The sequence below is a fragment of the Oncorhynchus gorbuscha genome, linkage group LG11, assembly GCF_021184085.1.
Source record: "Oncorhynchus gorbuscha isolate QuinsamMale2020 ecotype Even-year linkage group LG11, OgorEven_v1.0, whole genome shotgun sequence".
NCBI classification, from domain to species: Eukaryota; Metazoa; Chordata; class Actinopteri; order Salmoniformes; family Salmonidae; genus Oncorhynchus; species Oncorhynchus gorbuscha.
In genome coordinates, this window is record NC_060183.1 from 69,630,315 (window position 1) to 69,649,047 (window position 18,733).

Here is an 18,733-nt window from a genome sequence, read left to right on the forward strand (position 1 = left end):
CGATTACTTCTCTCGCCAACAAGACGATTAAGGAACAGCAAAATCAGACAACCCCAAATGAAAATAGTTTAGGTCAGCTTGTGTTATATGCGAGAGAAGAAGAAAAAAACATTAAAAAGTGCTGTTCGAATAGAAATAGTGCTACATAACATAGAACCATTTTGCTCAAAACTTCTAACTTTTTTTTTGTTTTTCCACAACACTCTAGAATTCGTTGTTGTTGTTGCAACCATATGGATAGCAAAGAACCCTCTCCAAGAAAAGGGTTATTTGTTTGAGTAGAACTAATGCTATATACCAGGAATGGGGTCAATTCGATTTACATTCCAATCAATTCAGGAAGTAGGCCTACATTGAAATAAATATTCTAATTTTCTTCAAAGCTTTTCATTTAGATAGATTTGGAATCGGTATTTGTTTACTTCCTGAATTTAAACAGAATTGACCCCAACCCTGCTAAGGAAAACACAGGTGGTTGGTGGTACCTTAATTGGAGGACGAGCTCGTGGTAATGACTGTAGAGGAAGCGGTGGAATGGTATCAAATACATCAAACACATGGTTTCCATGTGTTTGATGCCATTCCATTCGCTACGTTCCAACCATTATTATGAGCCATCCTCCCCTCTGCAACCTCCATTGCTATAGAACCATTAATCACTTCAATGAACCTCTCAAGAACCATTTAAAAAAAGTGTATCCCAATCTCCAAGTCCAACAGCCAAAGTTGCTTCAATACCTTCACAATTTCTATATTTACACTCTTAAAGGATAATGTGGAGCACTTTATTGAAATAATATCAGGCTACCCTCATTAATAAAGTGGACAAATGTAGGCCAATAGCGAAACACAAAGGCAATAAATATCACTACCACACAAAAGTTAAAGGCAAAGCTAACTAAATGGCGGCAATTGTAGATTTCAGCACCATGTACAGAGGCAACCTGGATACCGAGATCTGACCTTCCATACCACATGGCAGTGGACAGTGCCGCTGCAGTCACAGGTGAAGCTGGGACTGGGGAAGACGCCTAGGAAGCAAAAATACAGAAGGGTTTTTATTGGATATATCCACAGATTATCCATTATACTGACCAGATACTCTAGTGGCCACTAACAATTAAAATAAATGTCTTCAAAAATGGAAGGCAATCGGGAGGAGGCAACCACCACATTCAAGCAACCACCATGACATCCTCTCCATAGATACTGTATATAATTACGAGATGGTCTTGACTCTGCCCTAACAATGGGAGACGTTGTCCCAAAGGCGTGAAGGCAGGCGATCCGCTTATTGGTCTGCTTATCTCTGTATTCCCGTGTGGACAGATTTTGACAGGAGTGGACCCTCTTCTTCTCTGTCTTCTCGCTCACTGTCATTACCAATTAATACTTTTTACCCAGACCCATACACATCTTGGACATTTACTTTTGCTTTGTGAACATAAGGAATGGCATTCACAAAGTGGTATTTGCATTCACAAAGGGGAGAAAGCTTGCTAGCTAGCTACGTAGCTAGATTCAAAATCGACCTGCTGAAAAGGTGAAATAGCTAATATGTCTTGCTAGATATGAAGTGATATGTTGTGTTTGCTATTTAGTTGTAAATATGTATGCAAGTGTTATAGCTACTACTGTATGTAATACTTGTTTTGATTAATTTGTTTTTAAGCCACGTTAGCATCTAGCTAGCTACTGGTAGTGTAGCTTGCTGACTGCGCCATGCTTTGATTGGTTTCATTTGAAATAAAATGTTTCTTAAAAATGTATAGCTAACTATATGTATCCTTGACGTTGTTATATTGTGTTATATTTCTGATATCTGTGATCTGATAGCCAGGTATCCGAATTATTCAGATGAAATGTGTCCATATATTGGTCTTTTAGTGCCACCTAGTATCAGTTGTAACTGAATGCTACATCAGCCTATGGCTGAGCTCAGTTGAGAAGTGTGTCATCTTGTCGAATGATAGCTCTGAAGTATGCCGCCATCAGAGGCTACCGCTTGTGTATCTTGGCTACATTAGTATTTACATTTGGTGAAAATTGTTCGTCAATTTCGGTTAATAACCTATGTCACTGATTGTTGGAGTTATCTCTGTTGTATGTTGAACTTGGGCTTCATCAAGGTTTATTTGTGAGTAAATCTGGCTTTGATAATAGCCGGTGCTTACCCAGCCACCAACCTCATTGTACCTGATTGTCTCAGAGGGATTCTGTGCAGGTTTGTGGAGAGGATGTATCCCGTCACCACAGCAGACATCCAGTTCCTCCCTCGCCCTGGCCGACCAGCTCAAGATCTTGGTCAAGAGCTGGAGATCTTGTCTGCGCCAACGTAGGAGGCCACTAACGGTTGGGATACATGCTCTGTGGGGAGTATGAGGTCACTGACCGGTTGTGATACATGCTCTGTAGGGAGTATGAAGTCACTGACCGGTTGGGATACATGCTCTGTAGGGAGTATGAGGCCTCTGACCGGTTGGGATACATGCTCTGTAGGGAGTATGAGGTCACTGACCGGTTGGGATACATGCTCTGTAGGGAGTATGAGGTCACTGACCGGTTGGGATACATGCTCTGTAGGGAGTATGAGGCCTCTGACCGGTTGGGATACATGCTCTGTAGGGAGTATGAGGCCAATGACCGGTTGGGATACATTTTCTGTGGGGAGTATCAGCGGATGTTCTCTTTGGACCATAGCTTGCCCCTCCAATTCTTCACTGAGATCCGGGAGAGGTATCTCCGTGTGGCAGACATGTTGCTGGGTCAGTTTAACCTTGGGCTAACCTGCCCCGCCAAACACCAACATCAAGCTCCATAACGTCACCCTGGACACTGAGGCTGATGAGTAACTCTGACATAGCGCACTCTGACAGATGCCTTCATCTGTTATATCTTGGTACCTTGTAGTAGAGGCATTCAACTGGCCAGTGTTTAGAACCTAAGCTTTGCATTTGTTTACATTCTGTGAGACTGTGTCCCTCTCCATAGTCTTTCCAGAAACTGTTGCTGTGGTTGCTGTCGTCGCCCACCTAACGTATCAGGAAGTCACCTCAGTGGTTACCCAGCAGGTCACCGCAGACTTTACCTCCCCAACATCCTTCCGGATGCAGAGGCTGGTGCTGTAATTGTGGTGCCCGTCGTCTCTGTTGACACAGAGGCTGCTGAGTAATACTTGTGTTTAGAACCTAAGTTTAGAATTTCTTTACATTCTGTGAGTCTGTCTCTCTCCTTGGTCTTTCCGGAAGATCCTCCAAGCCGAGCAAAGAGACGATTTTTAAGCAGACTTTGGAGGGCTGTTTGCTCCTGCGCCCGGCAGGAAGAGAATGAGTAGCTTAAATGCCTACTCATCACACTCACCTGCTCCACCCAGTATTCAATTTAACGTTTGGACAACAATTTAATTAAATTAATTCTTTGCATATGGTTGCCTTCAATCTTCTTTTTTTCTGCTCACTTTGCCAAAGTGCCATACAATACCAGAAATAGTCCAGAACATCCACGACATAGGCTATTGAAACTTAAAGCCAGTTTTCCCGCGTTTGTGGAGACTGCATTCACGGTAAGCACTGCATATTTTGACTCCTGGTGTCCATGTGTCTGATACCATTCCGGCCATTACAATGAGTAGTCCTCCCATCACGAGCCTCATGTGGCCAGGTGCTACCATACAGTTTGAGATGAATACATGTAACAGTAACCACGTTTCATTTCCACAGTTTTATGCGAGTAAAGTCATACCGGATTTTTTTTAAAACATGCTGTGATGGAAACGGGGTTTTGTTGCAATTTTATAAATGCCGACAGATAATTAGTTCGTTAGACATGGTTGTAGTGTTTGAGAGATAAGCAGAATGTTATTATGCACACCAGAGCTGTGTTTGAATACTCGTACTAACCATACTATTTGCGACGTGAATTGAGTACATAGTATGCTTATTGGTCATAGTATGGATATAAACTCAGCAAAAAAAAGAAATGTCCCTTTTTCAGGACCCTGTCTTTCAAAGATAATTTGTAAAAATCCAAATAACTTCACAGATCTTCATTGTAAAGGGTTTAAACACTGTTTTCCATATTTGTTCAATGAACCATAAACAATTAATGAACATGCACCTGTGGAACGGTCTCTAAGACACTAACAGCTTACAAACAGTAGGCAATTAAGGTCACAGTTATGAAAACTTAGGACACTAAAGAGGCCTTTCTACTGACTCTGAATAACACCAAAAGAAAGATGCCCAGGGTGCCTGCTCATCTGCGTGAACGTGCCTTAGGCATGCTGCAAAGAGGCATGAGGACTGGAGATGTGGCCATTGCAATGTCCGTACTGTGAGACGCCTACGACGGCACTACAGGGAGACAAGACGGACAGCTGATCGTTCTCGCAGTGGACGACCACGTGTAACAACACCTGCACAGGATCGGTACATCCAAACATCACACCTGCGGGACAGGTACAGGATGGCAACAACAACTACCTGAGTTACACCAGGAACGCACAATCCCTCCATCAGTGCTCAGACTGTCCACAATAGGCTGAGAGAAGCTGGACTGAGGGCTTGTAGGACTGTTGTAAGGCAGGTCCTCACCGGGGCGGGAGGGTAGTCTAGTGTTTAGAGCGTTGGACTAATAACCGGAGGGTTGCAAGTTCAAACCCCCGAGCTGACAAGGTACAAATCTGTCGTTCTGCCCCTGAACAGGTAGTTAACCCACTGTTCCTAGGCTGTCATTGAAAATAAGAATTTGTTCTTAACTGACTTGCCTAGTTAAATAAAGATTAAAAAATCAAATATCACCGGCAACAACGTTGCTACAAGCCCACCGTTGCTGGACCAGACAGGACTCTGACGAGTCGCGGTTTTGTCTCACCAGGGGTGAGGGGTGATTCACGTTTATCGTCGAAGGAATGAGCGTTACACCGAGGCCTGTACTCTGGAGCGGGATCTATTTGGAGGTGGAGGGTCTGCCATGGTCTGATTGCAGGCAATCTCAACGCTGTGCGTTACAGGGAAGACATCCTCCTCCCTCATGTGGTACCCTTCCTGCAGGCTCATCCTGACATGACACTCCAGCATGACAATGCCACCAGCCATACTGCTCGTTCTGTGCGTGATTTCCTGCAAGACAGGAATGTCAGTGTTCTGCCATGGCCAGTGAAGAGCCCAGATCTAAATAGCATTGAGCACGTGTGGGACCTGTTGGATCAGAGGGTGAGAGCTAGGGCCATTCCCCACAGAATAATATATGCCATTTAGCAGACGCTTTTATCCAAAGCGACTTACAGTCATGTGTGCATACATTCTACGTATGGGTGGTCCCGGGGATCGAACCCACTACCCTGGCGTTACAAGCGCCATGCTCTACCAACTGAGCTACAGAAGGACCACTGGACAGAAATGTCCTGGAACTTGCAGGTGCCTTGGTGGAAGAGTGGGGTAACATCTCCTAGCAAGAACTGGCAAATCTGGTGCGGTCCATGAGGACGAGATGCACTGCAGTACTTAATGCAGCTGGTGGCCACACTAGATACTAACTGTTACTTTTAATTTTGACCCGCCCTTTGTTCAGGGACACATATTCCATTTATGTTAGTCACATGTCTGTGGAACTTGTTCAGTTTATGTCTCAGTTGTTGTATCTTGTTATGTTCATACAAACATTTACACATGTTAAGTTTGCTGAAAATAAACGCAGTTGACATTGAGAGAATGTTTTATTTTTTTACTTTAGCTAGTATGCCAAAAGATCCTGGATGACATACTAAATTCGCCAAAATACGAAATATACATGCAGTGGACGCTATTTCCGTGCTTTTAGGGCCCATAATGCCTTTCTTCAGAAAATGGGCGTGCCTTCACAACATTTTCAGATTTGAAGAAAATGACGGAAAGTATGCAGCCAAAGTCTGACGAAAGCGAATATAAATTATTTGCTTTAACTAATTTCGAAAAATGATGAAGAAAATGTTGAGCAATGTAATAAAGGGTTAGGGTTTCTAGTAAGATACGTTACACGTTATGTTGGCTGACAATTTGTTAGCTACACTATCCTTACGAATCGCATAGCATTACAGCAGTAGCTTTCTACCTAACGTTAGTTGGCTACTAAATACATTGAATTTGCCAGGCAGTATTATTAACTATCTGCTATCTAACTAACTACCCAAAGTTTATTGACTTGATTATTCACATAATTCTTAGCTAAGTGGTATAGTTGTTGTGCATTTCAATGGACATTGTTCATTCTGGCTATCTACTCCCATTTCAGAGCGCTCTCGAGCAGAACAACTGATGAATTTACGACACCTGTTCAACACCTGTTGAATATGGCCTGTGTAAGTAAATGTAAAATGTAATTCAATTGTTGCAAGCAGCACATTTACAGTCACCAACGCTCTGGATAACATGAAAACAGCCTAACCAGCTCTGCTAGGGCGAGTTAAATGGTGAGGTATCTGTCATTTGTGTCTGGAAGTAGCTAACCAATGTTAGCAAGTTAGTTCTTCAGTTGAAGGCTCAGATCAACCCTACTCCTCAGGCAAGTGTCCAGTGTCCTCTCTGAATGCTCCGAATTTATGAATGGACAATCTGACAATGCTCTGGATTTGCGATTGCCCAGAGCGCACTCTGGCACTCCAGATTGAATTTACGAACACAACCGAAATCCTAAAATGTTTAGCTAGTAATTTGTTATGCTAACAAAATAGAAAAAGGTTGCATAGCAACATCATCAACTTCTGGTAGACAGGCGAAGCTCTAGTACGATACAGTTTGTTTACAGTATACTAAAATGAACTAATAGTATGTAGTATACAGTATGTTAGTATGGGTATTCGAACACAGCGATGGTTAAAATGGTATGCACATGTTTAGTGCGTGATATTGGAAGTATGTATCTGAATGGATACGCATAGCTTTATTGGTAGGCCCTCATTGGTTGTTGGCGAGGGTATTCAAGTGTGCTACCTTTGAGCGTGTGCAGATGGAGTTTGGAACCAGCGAGGTTCTATCCGCTGTCATGTTGGAAATGAACCGTCTTCATGATGTTAATGCTTTATTCTGTCGAGCTTCTCTTTGCAATAACTAAAAAGAACCCGCTTCCTTTAACCCTTGATGCAACAATGGTGGGATCTTTTTGTGTCTGTAAAATGTATTATGCAAGAAAAGGCGCTGGAAATGCATTTATGTGCAAATATATTGATATAATAACCATCATATTAAAGTAAACTTGGAGTCATGAGAAGATATGGTGTTGGTGTGTGGTCGTCCCACTACAACTTGGGAAACCATGCAGTTTATTAGGCGACAGATGAAATAAATTATGATGAATACCACGTGGTGGTGAAAGTGCACAGTGACGAGATTGATGCTCCTTTCCAGGAAGTATTGTGGGTCATGGTGACATGACGATTGACACTTGACTGCCATTTGACATACACAAATATTCTTGCTCTTATCCAAAATAATCTCATAATGTAGATTAGCCTACCCGCACTGTATTTGGGCTCCCGAGTGACGCAGCGGTCTAAGGCACTGCATCTCAGTGCTAGAGGCATCACTACAGACCCTGGTTCGATACCAGGCTGTGTCACATCCGGCCGTGATTGGGAGTCCCATAGGCGGCACACAATTGGCCCAGTGTCGTCCGGGTTAGGGATTGGCCGGGGTAGGCTGTCATTGTAATTAAGAATTTGTTCTTAACTGACTTGCCTACTTAAATAAAGGTTAAAGAATATATATGTAAGTGTTAACTGTTGGCTAGAGTGCATGTGACAAGACCAGAGTAGGCACATTTAATGCAACATATGCTTTAAAATGCAATGGAAACACATTGGACTTTATATTTTTGGGGGGGTAAATGAAACCTGAAGTGAAAGTACATGTGCACTGTAATCATGCAATGATTCTGAGACAACCAATCAAAGCTCAAGCCAATTGTTGCTGGATTATAGCACCAACAAACTGACTCCTGTCCAGATTAGTGTGTCACAACTCTCCCTCAAGGTGTACCACGTGAGTCGCATCAGCCCGGCTACCGGTCTTGGCCCAGGGACCTCAATCCTCACCTGAGGCCAATGAAGATGCTTGACTTCATAAATTATTCCCAAATAAACTCTACTCCTCTGCCTAGTTTCAGTCTTAGACATACAGTAGGTGTTTACAGTGAATTCAGAAAGTATTCAGACCCCTTTACTTTTTCAATTTTTTTTTACATTAGTCTTATTCTGAAATGTATTTAAAAAATAAAAATGTTCATCAATGTACGCACATTTTTGCAAATATATTAAAAATAAAATACACTGAAATGACAAAAAATTGCCTTTATTTAACCAGGTAGGCCAGTTGATAGAGTCGAAATCCTTGGCCAGGTCGGTGAAGACGGCTGCACAGTACTGTCTTTTATCGATGGCGGTTATGATATCTTTTATGACCTTGAGCGTGGCTGAGGTGCACCCATGACCAGTTCTGAAACCATATTGCATAGTGGAGAAGGTACGGTGGGATTCAAAATGGTCGGTGATCTGTTAATAACTTCGCTTTCGAATATTTTAGAAAGACAGGGCAGGATGGATATAGGTCTATAACAGTTTGGGTCTAGAGTGTCTCCCCCTTTGAAGAGGGGGATGACCGCGCCAGCCTTCAAATCTTTGGGGATCTCAGACGATATGAAAAAGAGGTTGAATAGGCTCGTAATAGGGGTTGCAACAATTTCGGTGGATAATTTTAGAAAGAGTGTGTCCAGATTGTCTAGTCCACATATGTCAGAGTCAAGGCCCGCGGGCCACATCCGGCCCGCGAGAAGGTTTTTTACGGCCCCTGGGATGATCTTGATTTATTATTAGAACCGGCCCGCAGACCGCAGCAAGCCGGCAGCCCGCAGATCTTTTACACGCACCAATACTACATTTCCCACAATGCAACGGTGACGCACCGAGCAGTAGGCTGCTTCATTTCAATATTTATTGGCACAGCAGTTGTCAGCATCACAGTAAAATTAACTTTCAGATACCCATCAAAAATGGCAAAACGGAAGGTGGACACTGAGAACCGGGGGTTTCAAACAAGGTGGGAGTCGGAGTATTTGTTCACGGAGGTAGCTGGAAAACCTGTGTGTCTTCTGTGTGGAGAAAGTGTGGCGGTACTGAAAGAGTATAATCTGAGACGACATTATGAAACGAAACACGCGGACAAAAACAAGAATATGGACATGGAACAAAGGCTACAAAAGGCAGAGGAATTAAAACGAGGCCTCAAATCTCGACAGGCTCTGTTCAAAAAAGCCAAATCACAAGGCCAGGCTGCTGTCAAGGCCAGTTTTATTTTGGCAGAAGAGATCGCTAAATCAGCCCGGCCATTTACGGAGGGGGATTTCATCAAAAACTGCATGATTAAAGTTTGTGACGAAGTTTGCCCAGAAAAAAGGCAACTCTTTTTAAATGTGAGTCTGAGCAGAAACACCATTGCCGAGAGAGTAGACCAGTTGTCCATCAATCTAAAAGAGCAGCTTGTGAAAAAGGGAAAAGATTTCATTGCATATTCCTTGGCTGTGGATGAGAGCACCGACATTTCTGACATTGCCCAGTTGTCAATTTTCATCCGCGGAGTGGACTCCAGCCTAAGCGTGACAGAGGAGTTTTTGGCTTTACGTCCTATGCATGGCACAACTACGGGGCATGATTTGTATGAAGAGGTGTCAAGATGTGTAAATGAGATGGAGCTGCCTTGGGAAAAACTCGTGGGTTTGACAACCGACGGAGCACCTGCGATGTGTGGACACAGGAGCGGCCTGGTTGCGAAGATACGGGAAAAGATGCAAGAGGAAAACGCGACAGGTGAGCTGACAGCTTATCATTGTATCATACACCAGGAAGCGTTGTGCGGTAAAGCCTTGAAAATGGAGCATGTAATGAGCATCATCACGCGCACAGTTAACTTTATCAGAGCCAAAGGTTTGAATCACCGCCAGTTCAAGGCATTTCTGACGGAGTTAGAAACGGAGCATGGTGATTTGCCTTATCACACAGAGGTGCGATGGCTAAGCCAGGGAAAGGTGCTTCAAAGATGTTTCGAGCTTCGTGAGGAGATTTGTCTGTTCTTGGACAGCAAAGGGAAAGACACAACACAACTCCGAGACAAAATGTTTCTGTGTGAAATGGCTTTTCTGTGTGACATTACGAGTCATCTGAATGCAATGAACTTGCAGCTGCAGGGTCGGGATCGTGTCATCTCTGATATGTACAGTACAGTGAAGGCATTTAAAACCAAACTGACTCTGTGGGAGACGCAGATGCGGAAAGAAAATTTGAGCCACTTTCCCAGCTGCCAGACCATGAAAGAGAAGCTCTCTACCAGTGCGTTCCCGAGCGCACAGTTGGCTGATAAAATAGGTATGCTTGCCGCTGACTTTCGACGCCGATTTGCTGACTTTGAAGCACAAAAAAGCAGGTTGGAACTGCTCGGTAACCCATTTGCTGTTGACGTGGAAAGCTCACCACCAAACCTCCAAATGGAGTTGATTGACCTCCAATGCAATGATGCACTGAGGGCAAAATATGCGGCAGTGGGTGCTGCGGAGTTCGCCCGTTTCCTCCCCGACACAATGCCCCAGCTGCGCATCCAGGCTGCTCAAACGTTGTCTATGTTTGGCAGCACATACCTGTGTGAACAACTGTTTTCTTTGATGAACTTGAACAAAACATCACACAGAAGTCGACTTACTGCTGAACACCTCCACTCAATTCTGAGGATTTCCTCAGCTCAGAGCCTTACCCCGAACATTGATGAACTTGTGGAAAAGATGGGACACCACCAAGTATCACCCTCAACCTCAAACAAGTGAACATTACTGTGCAATCACATATTTAGAGTTTTTACTCAGTTCAAGTTTAAAAGTTAAAGTTTAATATTTGTTTTCACTGCATGTTACTTCTCCTTAAACAAAGTGTTGTTTTTGATTAATAGATTTTTGCACTTTATTTTATTGTATTTCAATCCAATTATATTTTAAAAATATTTCAGTTGAGTGGATGATAGAAAATTGCTATTATTGTTTTTTTCTTTGAAGTAAATTTAGCCCACTTTTGCTAAAATAGAAAATATAGGCTACTGATGGTGCCTTGAATACCGGTTTCTTTCATTTAATGTTCATGTTATGGGGATTTTTATATAAAGGAAATTTGTCTTTTGTGTCTGTTGAAAATTAAAGATTACTGACAGAGCCATAAGAAAATATTGCTTTATTTATCTGATCATATTGGAATATATTTGTTAGGTTTTCAGTAGGTTCAATTAGGTTCACTAGACTATATGCGTCATTTAAAAAATTTTCAATGAACATTCGAACAGTCCGGCCCTCGGCTTGTAGCTAAATTTTTTATTTGGCCCTCCGTCCATTTGACTTTGACACCCCTGGTCTAGTCCATCTGATTTGTAGGGATCCAGATTTTGCAGCACTTTCAGAACATCAGCTGTCTGGATTTGGGTAAAGGAGAAGCAGGGGGGGTTTGGACAAGTTGCTGCAGTGGGTGCTGAGATGTTGACCGGGGTAGAGGTAGCCAGGTGGAAAGCATGGCCAGCCGTGGAAGAATGCTTATTGAAATGATTGATTATCGTATATTTATTGGTGGTGACAGTGTTTCCTATCCTCAGTGCAGTTGGCAGCTGGGAAGAGGTGTTCTTATCCTCCATGGACTTTACAGTGTCATTTATTAAGTATTCAGACCATTTACTCTACTTTGAAGAAACACCTTTGGCAGCGATTACAGCCTTGAGTCTTCTTGGGTATGAAGCTGGGTTCTGGCTGGGCCACTCAAGGACATTCATAAGCCACTGCGTTGTCTTGGCTCTGTGCTTAGGCTAGTTTTCCTGTTGGAATGAGAACCTTCGCCCCAGTCTGAGGTCCTGAGCACTCTGGAGCAGGTTTTCATCAAGGATCTTTGCTCCGATCATCTTTCCCTCAATCCTGACTAGACTCTGTGCAGCAGACAAATATCCCCACAGTATGATGCTGCCACCACCATGCTTCACCGTATGGTGGTGCCAGGTTTGGTGCCAGGTTTCCTCCAGACATGACGCTTGGCATTCAGGCCAAAGAGTTCAATCTTGGTTTCATCAGACCAGAGAATCTTGTTTCTCATGGCTTAAGCCTGATGAATTTACTGTGTTAAATGGTTACACTGTTGACCACACAACGGTGGGGGTGTTGCTAACATTTACGATAGCAAATTTCAATTTACCAAAGAAAAACAATGTTTTCGTCTTTTGAGCTTCTAGCCATGAAATCTATGCAGCCTACTCAATCACTACTCAATCACTTTTTATAGCTACTGTTTACAGGCCTCCTGGGCCATATACAGCATTCCTCACTGAGTTCCCTGAATATCTATCAGACCTAGCAGATAATATTCAAATATTTGGTGACTTTAATATTCACATGGAAAATGTCCACAGACCCATTCCAAAAGGCTTTCGGAGCCATCATCGACTCAGTGGGTTTTGTCCAACATGTCTCCGGACCTACTCACTGCCACAGTCATACTCTGGACCTAGTTTTGTCCTATGGAATAAATGTTGTGGATCTTAATGTTTTCCCTCATAATCCTGGACTATCGGACCACCATTTTATTATGTTTGCAATCGCAACAAATAATCTGCTCAGACGCCAACCAAGGATCATCCAAAGTCGTGCTATAGATTTTCAGACAACCCAAAGATTCCTTGATGCCCTTCCAGACTCCTTCTGCCTACCCAAGGATGTCAGAGGACATAATCAGTTAACCACCTAACTGAGAAACTCAATTTAACCTTGCGCAATACCCTAGATGTAGTCGCACCCCTAAAAACTAAAAACATTTGTCATTGGAACGGAAATGGCGCCACACCAAACTGGAAGTCTTCCAACTAGCTTGGAAAGACAGTTCCGTGCAGTATCGAAGAGCCCTCACTGCTGCTCGATCATCCTATTTTTCCAACTTAATTGAGGAAAATTAGAACAATACTGTCGCAAAGCTAACTAAAAAGCAGCATTCCCCAAGAGAGGATGGCTTTCACTTCAGCAGTGATAAATTCATGAACTTCTTTGAGGAAAAGATCATGATCATTAGAAAGCAAATTACGGACTCCTCTTTAAATCTGCGTATTCCTCCATAACTCAGATGTAATGAGTCTTCACAACTCTACCAGGACCTATGATCAAGGGAGACACTCGTGTTTTAGTACTATATCTCTTGACACAATGATAATGACAAAATAATCATGGCCTCTAAACCTTCAAGCTGCATATGGGACCCTACTCCAACTAAACTACTGAAAGAGCTGCTTCCTGTGCTTGGCCCTCCTATGCTTAACATTATAAACGACTCTCTATCCACTGGATGTGTACCAAACTCACTAAAAGTGGCAGTAATAAAGCCTCTCCTGAAAAAGCCAAACCTTGACCCAGGAAATACAAAAAAACTATTGGCCTATATCGAATCTCCCATTCCTCTCATAAAAATAAAAGCTGTTGCTCAGCAACTCACTGCCTTCCTGAAGACAAACAATGTATACGAAATGCTTTAGTCTGGTTTTTGGCCCCATCATAACACTGAGAATGCACTTGTGAAGGTGGTAAATTACCTTTTAATGGCGTCAGACTGAGGCTCTTTATCTGTCCTTATGCTCCTAGACCTTAGTGCTGCTTTTGATACCATCAATCACCACATTCTTTTGGAGAGATTGTAAACCCAAATTGGTCTACACAGACAAGTTCTGACCTGGTTTAGATTCTATCTGTCGGAAAGATATCAGTTTGTCTCTGTGGATGGTTTGGCCTCTGACAAATCAACTGTACATTTCGGTGTTCCTCAAGGTTCTGTTTTAGGACCACTATTGTTTTCACTATATATTTTACCTCTTGGGGATGTCATTCAAAAACATAATGTTAACTTTCACTGCTATGCGGATGACACACATCTGTACATTTCAATGAAACATGGTGAAGCCCCAAATTTGCCCTCTCTCGATACCCGTGTACAGACATAAGCAAGTGGATGGCAGCAAATGTTCTACTTTTAATCTCAGACAAAACAGAGATGCTAGTTCTAGGTCCCAAGCAACAAAGAGATCTTCTGTTGAATCTGACCATTAATCTTGATGGTTGTACAGTCATCTCGAATAAAACTGTTAAGGACCTCGGCGTTACTCTGGACCCTGATCTTGCTTTTGACGAACATATCAAGAATGTTTCAAGAACAGCTTTTTTCCATCTACGTAACATTGCAAAAATCAGAAATGTTCTGTCCAAAAAGGATGCAGAAAAATTAATCTATGCTTTTATCACTTCTAGGTTAGACTACTGCAATGCTCTACTTTCCGGCTACCCGGATAAAGCACTAAATACATTTCAGTTAGTGCTAAATACGGCTGCTAGAATCCTGACTAGAACCCAAAAAATGTATCATATTACTCCAGTGCTAGCCTCCCTACACTGGCTTCCTGTTAAGTCAAGGGCTGATTTCAAGGTTTTACTGCTAACCTACAAAGCATTACATGGGCTTGCTCCTACCTATCTCTCTGATTTGGTCCTGCTGTACATACCTACACGTATGCTATGGTCACAAGACGAAGGCCTCCTAATTGTCCCTAGAATTTCTAAGCAAACAGCTGGAGGCAGGGCTTTCTCCCATAGAGCTCCATTTTTATGGAATGGTCTGCTTACCCATGTGAGAGACACAGCCTCGGTCTCAACCTTTAAGTCTCTATTGAAGACTCATCTCTTCGGTAGATCCTATGATTGAGTGCAGTCTGGCCTAGGAGTGTGAAGGTGAACGGAAAGGCACTGGAGCAACGGACCGCCCTTGCTGTCTCTGCCTGGCCGGTTCCCCTCTCTCCACTGGGATTCTCTGCCTCTAACCCTATTACAGGGGCTGAGTCACTGGCTTACTGGTAAGTTGGTGGTTGAAGATATCTCTCTACTGGTGTGGGGGCTGTGCTTTGGCAAAGTGGGTGGGGTTATATCCTGCCTGTTTGGCCCTGTCCAGGGGTATCATTGAATGGGGCCACAGTGTCTCCTGACCCCTCCTATTTCAGCCTTCAGTATTTATGCTGCAGTAGTTTATGTGTCGGGGGGGCTACGGTCAGTCTGTTATATCTAGAGTACTTATCCGGTGTCCTGTGTTAATTTAAGTATGCTCTCTCTAATTCCCTTTCTTTCTTTCTTTCCTTCTTTCTCTCTCTCTCTCGGAGGACCTGAGCCCTAGGACCATGCCTCAGGACTACCTGGCATGATGACTCCTTGCTGTCCCCAGTCCACCTGGCTGGGCTGCTGCTCCAGTTTCAACTGTTCTTCCTGCGGCTATGGAACCCTGACCTGTTCACCAGACGTGCTACCTGTCCCAGACCTGCTGTTTTGAACTCTCTAGGGACAGCAGGAGCGGTAGAGATACTCACAATGATCGGCTATGAAAAGCCAACTGACATTTACTCCTGAGATGCTGACCTGTTGCACCCCCGACAACCACTGTGATTATTATTATTTGACCATGCTGGTCATTTATGAACATATGAACATCTTGGCCATGTTCTATTATAATCTCCACCCGGCACAGCCAGAAGAGAGCTAGCCACCCCTCATAGCCTGGTTCCTCTCTAGGTTTCTTCCTAGGTTCTGGCCTTTCTAGGGAGTTTTTCCTAGCCACTGTGCTTCTACACCTGCATTGCTTGCTGTTTGGGGTTTTAGGCTGGGTTTCCGTACAACACTTTGAGATATCAGCTGATGTCAGAAGGGCTATATAAATATTTTTGATTTTAGAGTTTTTTAGGTGCCTTTTGGCAAACTCCAAGCGGGCTGGTATGTGCATTTTACTGAGAAGTGGCTTCTGTCTAGCAACTCTACCATAAAGGCCTGATTGGTTGTGTGCTGCAGAGATGGTTGTCCTTGTGGATGACCCTCACATCTCCACAGAGGAACTCTAGAGCTATGTCAGAATGACCATTGGGTTGTTGGTCACCTCCCTGACCAAGGCCCTTCTCCCGGGGATTGCCCAGTGTGGCCGGGTAGCCAGCTCTAGGAAGAGTCTTGGTGGTTCCAGACTTCTTCCATTTAAGAATGATTGAGGCCACCGTCATCTTGGGGACCTTCAATGCTGAAGAAGTGTTTTGGTACCCTTCCCCAGATCTGTGCCTCAACACAATCCTCTCAGAACTCTACGGACAATTCCTTCAACCTCATGGCTTAGTTTTTGCTCTGAAATGCACTGTCAACTGTGGGACCTTATATAGACAGGTGTGTGCCTTTCCAAATCATGTCCAATCAATTGAATTTACCACAGGTGGACTCCAATCAATTTGTAGAAGCAAGGATGATCAATGAAAACAGGATACATCTGATCTCAATTTCGAGTCTCATAGCAAAGGGTCTGACTACTTATGTAAATAAGGTATTTCTGTTTTAGTTTTTTGTAAATTTGCCAAGAAAATCTAAAAACATGTTTTCACTTTGTTATTATGGGTTATTGTGTGTAGATTAGTGAAGATTTTGTTCCATTTTAGATTAATGGAAAATAAAAATGGAAAAAGTCAAGGGGTCTGAATACTTTCCGAATACACTGTATATATTTGAAATTCATGTTGATTCTTTAATGTTATCGACTAGAGAATTTGAAATTACAAATGTAACAAGTTTTTTATTGCTTATCAGCCTTGCTGTAAGAACAGAGTCCATGTGTTTCTCAAGAATTTAATCGACCAGTCTCTCAGTTCATGTGGCCAAATGTGTTTTTATTTGACCACGTTGTTGTATATTTAGAGAAGTAAGGAAACAAGGATTTTGACCTAGTATTACTGACCATGTGGCACAAGCATGCGGTAGCCACACTACAGCATGGCAAGCGGTAACGGAGTGCCAAGTCTAGGACAAAAAGGCTTCTCAACAGTTTTTACCCCCAAGCCATAAGACTCCTCAACAGGTAATCAAATGGCTACCCAGACTATTTGCATTGTGTGGCCCCCCCCAACCCCTCTTTTTATGCTGCTGCTACTCTCTGTTTATCATATATGCATCGTCACTTTAACTATACATTCATGTACATGCTACCTCAATTGGGCCGACCAGCCAGTGCTCCCGCACAGTGGCTAACCGGGATATCTGCATTGTGTCGCACCACCCGCCAACCCCTCTTTCACGCTACTGCTACTCTCTGTTCATCATATATGCATAGTCACTTTAACCATATCAACATGTACATACTACCTCAATCAGCCTGACTAACCGGTGTCTGTATGTAGCCTCACTACTTTTATAGCCTCGCAACTGTATATAGCCTGTCTTTTTACTGTTGTTTTTATTTCTTTACTTAACTATTGTTCACCTAATACCTTTTTTGCACTATCGGTTAGAGCCTGTAAGTAAACATTTCACTATAAGGTCTACTACACCTGTTGTATTCAGCGCACGTGACAAATAAACTTTGATTTGATTCATAAAGTCTGCTAATACATAAAATAAACAACAAATGTTTAAAGGTCTAATGCAGCTGTTTTTATCTCAATACCAAATCATTTATGTGTAATAATTAAGTCCCTTACTGTGATTGTTTTCAATTAAAATGGTCAAAAATAAACATAAATCAATTCTTAGCAAAGAAACATTTCTCCAGCAAAAATGTTGCTAGGACTGTCTGGGAGTGGTTTGAATGGGGAGGGGAAACTGAAAACTAGGATGTAATTGGCAGACTATTTCTTATTTGTCTATTAACACACCACCTAACAGGTCTAGACGTCACAAGGCAGACCAAAACTCCATCCTACCAAAACAGGCTGAAATTCCAGGCAGTGTTTTCAAACAGTTCCTACACTAAAACGGCATTATCATCATTTTCACAATTTCACAGTGTTTTTCCAACCTCATAGTGTGGAAATATATATAAACGTAATAATAAATAAAAATCACATTTTTGACTGCAGAAAGCAAAAACATCATAGTATTAGGAATTTCATAGTAAGTCATGTCAATGAGTCAGCGAAATTTGTTTTGTTTAATAAGTCAATCAGAAATTATAAACACGACCTAAAAAAATCCATTCACCGTTCTGTTTATACCGGAGTCCAGAGATCTCTATACAGTAATTATGTTAAACTCTTTGGGAATCTGCTATTGAAAGTGTTTAGAAGGAAAGCCCACCACACTGGGGTAGTAATAAACCGGAGGTGATTTAGAATAATTCTGGATTCTGATCCCTGATTAGCTGCTTGGAAGGAAAGTCTCCCAAATGCAGGGTAAAGGTAAGGAGAGAAGGTGGTGAGAGACAGGGGAGAGAATGTAGCCAAACAAGGGACAGGGAGAGGGGAGAGGACAGGGAGAGGGGAAAGGGGAGAGGACAGGGAGAGGCGAGAGGACAGGGAGAGGGGAAAGGGGAGAGGACAGGGAGAGGGGAAAGGGGAGAGGGGAAAGGGGAGAGGACAGGGAGAGGGGAAAGGGGAGAGGAGAGGGGAAAGGGGAGAGGAGAGGGGAGAGGACAGTGAGAGGGGTGAGGACAGGGAGAGGGGAGAGGACAGTGAGAGGGGAGTGGACAGCTAGAGGGGTGAGGACAGGGAGAGGGGAGAGGACAGTGAGAGGGGAGTGGACAGCGAGAGGGGTGAGGACAGGGAGAGGGGAGAGGACAGTGAGAGGGGAGTGGACAGCGAGAGGGGAGAGGACAGTGAGAGGGGAGTGGACAGGGAGAGGGGAGAGGACAGTGAGAGGGGAGTGGACA